This window comes from Jaculus jaculus, chromosome X (assembly GCF_020740685.1).
Source record: "Jaculus jaculus isolate mJacJac1 chromosome X, mJacJac1.mat.Y.cur, whole genome shotgun sequence".
In the NCBI taxonomy this organism is placed as follows: domain Eukaryota; kingdom Metazoa; phylum Chordata; class Mammalia; order Rodentia; family Dipodidae; genus Jaculus; species Jaculus jaculus.
In genome coordinates this window covers 145,224,115-145,236,512 of record NC_059125.1, presented here as the reverse complement: position 1 = coordinate 145,236,512, position 12,398 = coordinate 145,224,115, and the positions used below count along the sequence as shown (strand labels likewise).

General features: G+C 38.3%; 1 non-coding gene across 1 annotated transcript; it reads left to right on the top strand.

Moving 5' to 3' along the window:
• Positions 1 to 2,500: 2,500 nt before the first annotated feature.
• On the top strand, positions 2,501 to 2,607 carry LOC123456803. The gene has a single exon (XR_006634681.1). It is a non-coding gene; the product is annotated as a U6 spliceosomal RNA (small nuclear RNA).
• Positions 2,608 to 12,398: the final 9,791 nt, after the last annotated feature.

Sequence of the window (12,398 nt, the reverse complement as noted above, 5' to 3'; positions counted from 1 at the left end):
TAAACATTAAAGCCTCAGAAATTTCTATAGAAACATTCTTTTCCTGTTTAATCATCAGTGACTCTATACATACATTTAAATTAGATTCCCATATTACTACATAGAAGGGGAAGATGAAAGCAAAAATGAACAATAATGAACTTGTAATAATTCCTAAAATTCCAAGGAAAAAAATAGCAATAGCACACACTGTCAGACTACAGGCACTCAAGGAGGTCGCTGAAAGACTTCTGGCCCTGCCAAAGAACGTCTTGGATACCGCAGCCCTGCTGAACACTGTCCCATCAACATCACACTCCAGAGTTGACCATTGCTTCAGTTTGGCCACTGTCAATACATACCTATATTAATTAAGAAATAAAATATGTTTTGTATTTGCTCATGTATTTTACATTTCTAGTATTTTTATATTTCTAGTACTCTTTATGTTTCTAGTATTCTTTATATGTTTCTTCAGAACTATTTTTAATTGAGTTTGGGGCTAATAAGTAGCTCAGTTGGTAATGTACTTACCTTGCAAGCATGAGGACTTGAGTTTATTCCCAATACCCAAATATGGTGGCAGGTACCTATGATCCCAGTGTTGAGGAGGCAGAGACAGCCAGGTTCCTTGGGATTCACTGGCTACCCAGTCTAGCATAAGCTCTGATTTCCAAGCCAATGAGAGACCCTGTTTCAAAAATCAGTGTACAGAATCCCTCAGAAATATCCTCTGAGGTTTGCTCACTATATTTATTGAATGCATACATTATACAGTATCCTAGGATTTGGGTTTCATTAGTGAACTACAGAAACACCAACTTTATATTACTGACATGGAGACATCAATATAACCAAAACAATACAAAACTTAATTACAAGTTGAAATATATATTATGAAATAAATAAAGAAAAAGATTGAGCGACAACATGAGAAAGAAATTACATCACATTCTTCAAAGAAAAACTGGTCAGTGTATAATAACACTAGACAAAAGTGGAGATGGAATGAGAAAGAGAATAATGTAGAGATAAGAATATAAGATGTGGATCCTACTCTTTTTGTTGACTAACTTCATGACCTAGATGAAGCCATGTAACAGCAGCCTGGTTCATTTTCTTATTCATAAGCTGGTGTTACTTGAATGTCTGCAACACAGTTGTGAGAATTAAATGAGTTATCAAGTATAAGGACTTTAGAATATGACCATATACCTAGTAAGTACTTGATAAAAGTTAGCTCTCAATAGAACTTGCAGAGTTGATATATGAATTAACAAACTTGCCAACTAAGAGTGAAAGTATAAAATGAATCCAGCCCTAGGGGTGTAAAGTCTGCTGATTTCTGGAAAAATGTACATATTATGCTTATCAAACTGCCCAGTTAGCACTTCTCTTAATATTCATACCCTTATATTAATGCTACTCTTACTTTGGGTAGAGAATCTTCTCTTTTCAGATGGCAGTGACCTTGGGATGACTCAGAAGGTATCACAGTGCTGGAAAGAAGTGACTGGAGTACTGAGTAACATCTCAATCACACCTTCCAAGGCTCATGGTCTAATGTGGAAGAGGTGGCAGAAAGAATGTAAGAGCCAAAGGAAGGGTAGGACTCCTTACAACGTGCTCCTCCAGACACAAAATGGCCTGGATATCTATGACCTCACAGTGCCTGACACTACCTACACAAGACCATCATAAGAGGAGGAAAAGATAATGACATTAAAATAAAAGAGAGACTGATTGAGATAAGGAGGGGATATGATGGAAAATGGAATTTCAAAAGGGAAAGTGGGATGGGAAGGGAGGGTATTACCATGGGAATTTTTTTTTTATAATCATGGAAAATGTTAATAAAAATTGAGAAAAAAAATAATACAATAAAATAAATAAAATGAATGGAAAGAGAAGAGACTTTTAAAGACAATGTAAATATTTATTATATGAGGAAGTTGCTCTCTGTGCTTCTATGTACAGTGGTATTCTTTATCTTGTGTGCTAGAAAAATCACAAGCTCAAATTTCTAGGTCAAACAATGCTGTTTTTTGCCTGAGCCTGGAAAGCTCCTTTTGTTCCACTTCCTTTATCTCCAACTTTGTAAATTATCTTTCCAATTTGAGGTCAAATGTCCCCACCTCCAGAAAGCCATATATACCTTTCCTTCTTCCAGAAAGTTTGTAGCATCTCTTTCAGTATAAGATTGACACATTGCACATGATGAGATTTCATGTTCTGACACTGTTTTCTCCTTTCCTTCCATTTTTCTCTCCCATTAAAAAAAAAAAAGAGTAGATGTATAAATGTGCCTAGTTAGCACTTCTCTTAATGTTCATACCCTTACATTAATGCTACTCTCACTTTTGGTAGAGAATCTTCTCTTTTCAGATGGCAGTGACCTTGGGATGACTCAGAAGGTATCATAGTGCTGGAAAGAAATGACTGGAGTACTGAGTAACATCTCGACCACACCTTCCAAGGCTCAGGTCTAATGCTAAAGAGTGGCAGAAAGAATGTAAGAGCCATGCTCACTTCGGCAGCACATATACTAAAATTGGAATGATACAGAGAAGATTAGCATGGCCCCTGCACAAGGATGACACACAAATTCGTGAACCATTCCATATTTTTATTCTCCTGTGACTGGGGAGCTCAGACTGTTTCCGGATCACAGTATTCCCAGCCAGAATTTGAGCTGCTTCAGGGCTTGGTACCTCAGTTCCCCTCCAAGCTCAAATGCAGGCAGCTTTGGTCCATTGCCACTTGAGAATTCAGGCAACTTTGGCGCCCCTGTCAGGAAGTACATAGGTGGCTTTGGCAAGTGAGAGCCAAAGCCCAGGTTGCCTGGCAACTGGCCCAGGCTGCCTCATATTTCCATTGCACTAGAGCCCAGGCTGATCCACCCACCTGTGTGCCCATACACTGTCATAGACAGACCACAGCGTAAAAGAAATAACATGAAAAATAAAATGCAAGAAAATACAGTTAGACCACCCAGTCCTACAATGAATAATGCATCTAACCAAAACATAGAAAAGCCATTAGGATCAGAACATCAAATTGAACCTATGAACAAGGCAACACTGACCAACTTGCAGGAAAGCAACAAAGGACTGACAATCGTGTGGATGCTACCATCACTAAGCTAGAATAAATTGATCAGATATTGGAAGCAGTTCAAAGAGAGTTAAGAGGTGTGAGGATCTTAAAAATCAGCTGGCCATACTAAAGGAAGACATAAAGAAATGCAAGGATGAATTCCAAGAATCATCAAGAAAATCAGAAAATGATGTGAAAAGGGAGATTGACAGAGCAATGGAAATGATACATAGAAAAGTAGTAGAAAATGCAAACTTAATTGAACAAGTCCAAAACTCTCTAGGGGCTCTCAAGAATAGAGTCAGCCAAGTGGAGGATAGAAACTCTGATCTGGAAGACAAGATGGAAGAAACAGTTCTAGATTTCAAAAATCTCAGTAAGTTCAAAAGTTCCTGTGAACAGAACATGAGGGAATTGTGGGATACACTTAAACGTCCTAATATCAGGATCATTGGAATACCAGAAGGAGAAGAATTTCAGACCAAATCATGGAGAAATTATTTAACAAAGTAATTGAAGAAAACTTCCCCAGTCTCTTAAAAGAAAGGCCCATCAAGATGCAAGAAGCCAACAAAACTCCAAAGAGGCTGGACCAAAGGAGAAATTCGTCAAGACATATTATCATTAAGACTCTAAACATTGACACCAAAGAGAAAATCCTAAAAGCGGCTAGGGAAAAACAGCACAGCACTTTCAAAGGTAATGCCATCAGAAATACTTCAGACTTCTCAATGGAAACCCTGAAAGCTAGAAGGGCCTGGAATGAAACTCTCCAAACTCTAAGAACCTATGGCTTCCAACACAAACCACTCTACCTGGCCAAAGTCTCCCTCATAATAGATGGTGAAAGAAAAACTTTCCATGAAAAAACTCAGCTTTACAATTATATGAACACAAAACCAAACCTACAGAGAGTATTTCAGGAAATTCTCGACAGAGAAGAAACAAATAACCAAACACAAAAGCCTACAAGAAGCAGATCACAATAACCAAACTCAGAGTAGGCACAAAAAATATCAAAGCCCATGAAAACACTAACACACATCTACCATCACAATATGGCAGGTAGGTATCAAATCAAATCTCACAGTCATTATCCTAAATATTAATGGCCTTAATTCACCCATCCAGAGATACAAGCTACGAGGATGGATCAAAAAATTAGACCCCTCATTCTGCTACCTTCAAGAAACCCACCTCACCACTAAAGACAGACACCTCCTCAGGGTGAAAGGGTAGAAAATAATATTCCAAGCAAATGGGAATAAGAAACAAGCAAGTGTAGGTATATTAATAGACTTCAAACTGAAAACAATCAAAAATGACATAGAAGGCCACTTCCTACTTATCAAGGGAACGATCCATCAAGAGGATATTACAATCATAGATCTGTATGCACCAAACACAGGGGCATCACAGTTCATAAAACAAAACCTATTTGACAATAAAACAGAAATAACCACCAACACCTTCATAGCTGCGCACTTCAATACATCATTATCAGTAATAGTCAGATCATCCAAACAGAAACTCAACAGGGAAAGTAAAGGAGCTCAACAAAACCATAGACCACTTAGACCTAACGGACATCTACAGAACTTTCCACCCCAAATCCACATACTATACATTCTTCTCAGCAGCCCATGGAACATTCTCTAAAATAGACCATATACTGAGTCACAAAGACTGCCTCCACACATATAGGAAAATCGACATAATTCCCTGCATGATATCAGATCACAATGCTATATTGCTAGAAATCAACAACAAAAGACCCACCAAAAATTCCAACAGCACCTGGAAACTGAACAGCACACTCTTAAACAATAAAGGGATAGTGGATGAAATAAAAATGAAATTACAAAATTCCTGGAATTGAATTACAATGAGAACACATTGTACCAAAAATTATGGGACACAATGAAAGCGGTTCTCAGGGGAAAATTCATAGCACTCAATACCTTCACAAAAAAGACAGAAAGATCCCAAATCAATAACCTAACCATCCACCTAAAGGCACTGGAAAAAAAACAAGAAAAATCCAACCCAAAGAACTCCAGAAGGAAGGAAATAATTAAAATCAGAGCAGAAATTAATGAATTGGAAACCAAGGAAACAATTAAGACAATTGACAAAACAAAGAGATGGTTCTTTGAGAAAATAAACAAGACTGACAAACCCCTGGCCAATTTGATCAAGCAAAAAAAAGGAGAAGTTTCAAATTAACAAAATTCAAAATAAAAAAGGAGGGATCACAACAGACATAAGTGAAATTGGGAGAATCATCAGGACTTATTTCAAAAACCTCTACTCGACAAAACTGGATAATGTGGAGGAGATGGATAAATTCTTGGATGCATGCCATCTATCAAAGCTAAACTCAGAGCAGATTAATCACCTCAATGAACCCATCACACTCATGGAGATTGAAAAAGTAATAAAAACCTCCCCATAAAGAAGAGTCCAGGACTAGATGGCTTCTCAGCTCAATTCTATCAAACCTTCATGGAAGAACTCAAACCAATCTTCCTTAACCTGTGCCACATAATTGAAGAACAGGGAAAGCTACCCAACTCCTTTTATGAAGCTAGTATCACCCTAATTCCAAAACCAGGCAGAGATGCCACAAGAAAAGAAAACTACCGGCCTATTTCCCTAATGAACTTAGATGCAAAGATCCTGAACAAAATCCTCGCAACCCGAATCCAAGCATTATCCACCTTGAAAAAGTGGGATGCATCCCAGGAACACAAGGGTGGGTCAAAATACGGAAATCTGTCAATGTAATACACTACATAAACAAGGTTAAACATAAAAACCACAAAATCATTACAAAAGATGCAGAAAAGGCCTTTGACAAGATACAACATCACTTCATGATCAAAATATTGGAGAGAATTGGCATGGTTGGTACATATCTTAGCATTATAAAGGCAATATACAAAGCTTCAAAGGCCCAAGTAATGCTTAATGGAGAGAGACTAGAGGAATTCCCATTAAGATCAGGAACAAGATAGAGTTGGCCTCTCTCACCTCTGCTTTTCAATATAGTACTGGAAGTCCTAGCTCAAGTAATATGACAGGAGAGGCAAATAAAAGGGATACAATTTGGAAAGGAAGAAGTTAAGTAAGCTCTATTCGTTGATAACATGATTGTATATGTAAGAGATCCAAGAGACTCCATCCCAAAACTCTTGAAGGTGATCAACTCCTAGAGCAATGTAGCAGGATACAAAACCAAAGCACAAAAATCAGTAGGCTTTCCATATGCAAATGGCAAATATACATAGAAAGAAATAAGGGACAGAGTCCCATTTTCAATAGCACCAAAAGCATACCCTTGGTATAACGTTAACCAAGGAAGTGAAAATCTATACAATGAAAACATAAAAATACTCAAAAAAGAAATTGAAGAGGACTTGAGAAAATGGAAAGACCTCCCATGCTCCTGGATAGGCAGAATTTGCATTGTGAAGATGACAATCCTACCAAAGGCAATATATAGATTTAATGCAATTCCAATTAAAATCCATACAGTGTTCTTCACAAAGATAGAAAAAATGATCTCAAATTTCATGTGGAAAGGCAGAAGGCCTCGCATATCAAAACATATCCTCAGCAAAAGAAATACCTCTGGTGGCATTTTACCATACTTGATCTAAAGCTATATTACAAAGCCACAGTAATAAAAACAGCATGGTACTGGCTTAAAAACAGGAGTATAGACCAATTGAATACACTTGAGCACCCGGACTTTGGGTCAAGCAACTATAGCTACTTGATGTACAACAATGCCCTGAACAATATAGGCTGGAAAAAAGACAGCATCTTCAACAAATGGTGCTGGACAAACTGGATAACCACATGCAGGAAACTGAAACTTGATCTACACATTTCACCGTGCACTACACTCAAATCCAAATGGATCAAAGACCTCAATATAAGACCAGAAACTCAAATACTATTGGAAGTAAATTTAGGAAGTACTTTCCATGATATATGAATGGAAAAAGACTTCCTGAACAAAACCACAGTAGCTCATGATCTTAAACAGTCACTCAACCAATGGGATCACATGAAACTGAAGAGCTTCCTTATACACAAGCAAACAATAAGCAAAGCCAATATATTACCCACAGAATGGGAGAACATATTTGTGGATTATCCAACTGATAGAGGCCTAATCTATAGAATCTACAAAGAACTAAAAAATCTAAAGCGTAAGAAGTAAAATACCCCACTCACAAAATGGGGCAAAGAGATGAACAGGCAGTTCACAGAGGAAGAAATACAAATGGCAAACACACACTTAAGAAAATGTTCATCATCCCTAATCATCAGAGAAATGCAAATTAAAACAACTATGAGATTCCACCTTATCCCAATAAGGATAGCAAATATCAAAAAACCAAATGAATATAAATGCTGGCGAGGATGTAGAGAAGTAGGAACACTCATCCACTGTTGGTGGGAATGTAGAATGGTACAACCACTTTGGAAAGCAATATGGAGACTCCTGAAAATGATGACTATAGAGATACCAACAGACCCAGTTATTCCCTTACTGGGCATCTACCCTACTACCTTTCAAACCACAGGCCAAAGATATTTGCTCAACCATGTTTGTAGCGGCTCAATTCATAATAGCTAAAAGATGGAATCAACCCAGATGTCCATAATTAGAAGAATGGATAACAAAGATGTGGGATATCTACACAATGTAATTCTATACAGCAGTAAGAAAAATGACACAAAGAAATTTGACGAAAAATGGTTGAACCTGGAACAGATCATTCTCAGTGAACTTACCCAATCACAGAAAAAATAAAATCGCCACATAGTCTCACTCATCTATAGCACCTAACCTGAATCTACCCAAGATACCTTACATACACAGCAAGCACCTCATGGACTAGACACTAGGAGGGATGGGGAGGGAAGGTAGGGCATCAAAGGGTGGGAAACACTAATCTAGACCGAAACGGCAATGGTACCATAAAAATCTACTTCTTAAAGGCAGACCAAATGTCTGAACCTTCACCAGGCCCTTACAGGAAACACCTGAACCACAAGACACTGGAGAGGGTAGGATCAGGTCTGACCTAAATCTTCTACATCTTCCCTCCCTCCCTCTCCCTCTCTGTCTCTCTCTCTCTCTCCTCTCTAACTCTTGCATATTAGTTACATTTTTCCTCATTTTCTTAGGGGGCACTGACCTGTAACTCCCAGTACCAGCATGGGTCTATCACCCTCAATGAGCTTTTGATCAGAGAAACCCACAAGGTTTCCTAAAAGAATGAGAGATTTCTGTCAGAGTACTTGATGACTCTCCAAATGTTAGTGGTAAGACCCTACTCCTGAAGACACCATATGCCATTGACGTGTAACATGGAGTTACATGGCTGGAAGCTGGAAGAGAGTCAGTCCCCAGACAGTCAGTGTGTCTAGTGCCAGAAGGTGCTACATGGGCAACTAGGGGAAACGACCAATATCTCTCCAAGCTACTCATGGTCCAACCTACTTAGCAGCAAATAACCTGTTGTGATGCCCACACAAGTGTAATAGTGGCACACAGTCATGGTGGGAAACCAACTGCTCATGATTTGGCTAACTGATCCCCTCAGTGGTATGAGACCCATAGCTGGAGCTGGGAAATAAGTCAGAACCCTAACCGTAACCCTATGTTTTAACTGAATTTTGTCTCATGAGGCCAGGGCCTAAGCTTAGCATCCTAGTTGTCCTGACATTAGTACTACTTAGTTTTGAACAAGCAAGCAAAAGTAGGTATGGGTTACATACCTGACCAATGCATGTTCCCCCAAATAAGGTCAGATTATGTTATGGAATGTCATGTAATTGGAGTTGAAAATGACTGGAAAATAGGAAAATGGCAAGAGCTAAGTCAGTGTCTCATCCTTGGCAGCATAAGCATACAAAGCCCACGGTGACAGTATCATATCTGGGTTTTGTGCAGTGCTCTTGTTTCTGCAGTTTTTATTTTATTGTTATTTAATTTTCAATTATATTTTCTACAATAAAGTTTGAAAGCTATTAAACCTGTCATTGCTTTACTGTCAATGGATCACAGTATTCTAAATAGAAGGTGGTGCACAATTCACCTCCTGCAACTCAGGAGTTACAAAGGGGAGGACTTGGAAATGTCTGAAGGCATTGTACTTGCCTCAAAATCTAGGTACTATTCAGGGAGAAATAGAAAGGTGATAGTCAGTTAGAGAGAGGACTAGAGCATTTGAGAATTCACTGTAATCTTATCCTGTATAGGTCCCAGAAGCCCCCATAGAGAAGACATTGCACCCCCCATAGTCCACAGACAAGAGTAATAGTGAGCTAACATTTCTGTAAGGTGCACTTCCACCCCCATACCTGCAGCCAAGGCCACTGATTCAACTAGATTTTCTTTACACAGGACTTGAGGGGCAGGGAGAATCTAATCAGAAGACCACTTCTGTGCTTGTAGAAAAAAATGGGGCATCCAATCCCTGTTAACCAAGAATGCATGGGCATGCGAGACTCTATAGAGATAGACATGATGTATAGGCTTGGGAAGGAGATATGATCCTAGAACTAAACCAATGGTCAGAGAGCGACGAGTGTCCATCCTGCTCAGGGACCCCTTCCTACCCCAAAGGGAGTTTTTGCATATTTTGCATTTGCCTGAATAAAAATTGCTTGGTTTACTATATCGCCTGCACTCTGATTTATTTTTTTTTTTATTGTGTGGAGAGAATCTGTGAATTCTCAAGCCATGGCACTCTCTGTTACTGAAACACTGTTGTTGTCCAGTAGTATGATTTACAGGACAGTGACCTAATGCTACATATGTTCCAACAACTCAAAATAGTGTTGACCACCAAGTCCATTTTTATTGCGAATTTTGCTTGTCAAAATGTCAATAGTCTTTTTACTTGATTGTTCAGCCACTAATTGTGGTGAGTCACTGGAGGTGAATTTGAGCCCAGCATGACCAATTGTGCTCTCGTACATATGATCCATATGCATGTGTGCTTGCTGTTTCCTTAATGTAATACTTTCCCATTGTCTGTTCTTCTCAATTCTTCTTCAGAATTATTTAGTATTCATATCCCATCTGATTCTGTGCTTTGAATATATTTATGTATGTATGCATGTAGACACATGAGAGCGATGGGAGGCTTGTTGTCAAAGTTGGGGTGCATTTTTTTGTTTTACTCTCTAAAACCATTGTTGCATTCTTTTATACTACATTCTGAGGATTGTGGGCCAATATCTAAATTGTTAATAGATGAAGACATGTTTCAGTCCCTCATCTTATATAGCCTAAGCCTCTTTTTCCCTATTTCTTTATATTTTATAGGTGACATAGCCTGCCTTTGTTGTAATTTTATTATTTGTAAAAATGGGTGAAAGGGCACTGAGCCCATGAGATTACTGTAAGGATTTGTTGAGTATATGGCAGAGGTATGGTTGTGTAAAGCTATTCATATTTTCTCAATGAATACATTCACATTTTTGATAAACCATTAGAAAAAATAAATGACATGTTAATCTGAGTCGGAACATCAAGCTATTGTTAAAGTGTAAACCCAAGAGGGGAATCAGATGTATCTGATATGATTCAGTTGTAATAAGTCTGCTATTCTTAGATCAGTGTTTCCTCACTACCACCCTTTCACAATGGAGGTACATAAAACAATGAATGAAAATAGAATAGTGTTTTGCAGTCTTTGAGTAAGAATCTGAGGAAACAGCACAACAAATCACTTAGCATCCTTTTTTTTGTTTAAGATCAAGAATAAAATGTATTCGGTATGAGATGTAAGTATTCAATATGAATAATTGCAAGAAAATTATCAGAATACATTATACGTAGTTACATAGCCAAGTAAAATAGGTGTACACTTATGAGTCAGAATGTGATATTTGGAACCATGCATAGATTGTTGAAAGATGCACTGAAGCTAATAAATGTATCACCTCAAAATCGTACACTTTAATGAAGAGATTTCAATGTCTAACAAATTATATGCAATTTAAAAATTCACAATATGGGCTGGAGAGATGGCTGAGCGGTTAAGCGCTTGCCTGTGAAGCCTAAGGACTCCAGTTAGAGGCTCGGTTCCCCAGGTCCCACGTTAGCCAGATGCACAAGGGGGCGCATGCGTCTGGAGTTCGTTTGCAGAGGCTGGAAGCCCTGGCCCGCCCATTCTCTCTCTCGCTCTATCTGTCTTTCTCTCTGTGTCTGTCGCTCTCAAATAAATAAATAAATAAATTTAAAAAAATTCACAATACTTTATTATCTGATTACCATGCCATACAATATGTGCAAAGCCTCAGTTATAGAAGAAGAACTGCTAGTGATCTGCAAACACTTTGATCTTTTATCACACCTAGATGCAATATTGGCCAAAACAAAGTTTTATTCAAATCATTTAAAAACATATTTCCTTCATTCCTCAGGAATGTGTCAAAAAATACTTATCAATTAAGTAAAAATACTTATCAATTCTGAAGAAGCAAGCATATTATGTTTTGGATTAGGGCGGAGACAGAGATAAAGAGGAAGATAAAGAGAGAGAAAGAATGGGCACACCAGGGTCTCCTGCCACGGCAAACAAACTCCAGACACATGTGCAACTTTGTGCATCTGGCTTTATGTGGGTCTTTGGCGTGGAACCCAGGCCATCCGGCTTCATGAGCTAGTCCTTTAAACACTGAGACATGTTTCCAGCCCTACCTTTTATTATAAAAAGCATCACAAAACACAGAAAAGCAGACTTTTATGATTTAAAATATGCACTTATGAAAAAGTAACCCTTTTAATAAATATATATATTGAGGAATAATTTGTATAAAATATTGGAAGTATTCATATTATCCAATTGATGAGTTTGGGCATATGCACACACCCCATGATGGATAAGGGAATGTGATGGATAAGGAAATATTACCTGTGGTATGCATAATGTGGTATCTTGCAACTATAATCTTTGTTATGCAGAAAACCAGGCCACCTGCTTGAATGAAATAACCACTAACCTTTTTTTTTCCCCTTCTTTTCCTTTGTTACCAGGCTTATGAGTATTGTCATGTAGACTTGTTTAGCAATGTGTCCATATAAACCCTGACCAGATGTAATTTGGGATTACACTCTCGATTTCCCAGTTTGAAGTGTAGTCCTGGCCCAAAATAAATGCCTCTATTTATTAGTGTCATATTCATGTCAGACTGGTGAATCTCTGAGTGACCCCAGACCCATTACATTTAGGGTCATGCCCTGGACCTACCAGGGGCACTCAGCCTGATTCACTCCTGAACTTTTTCCA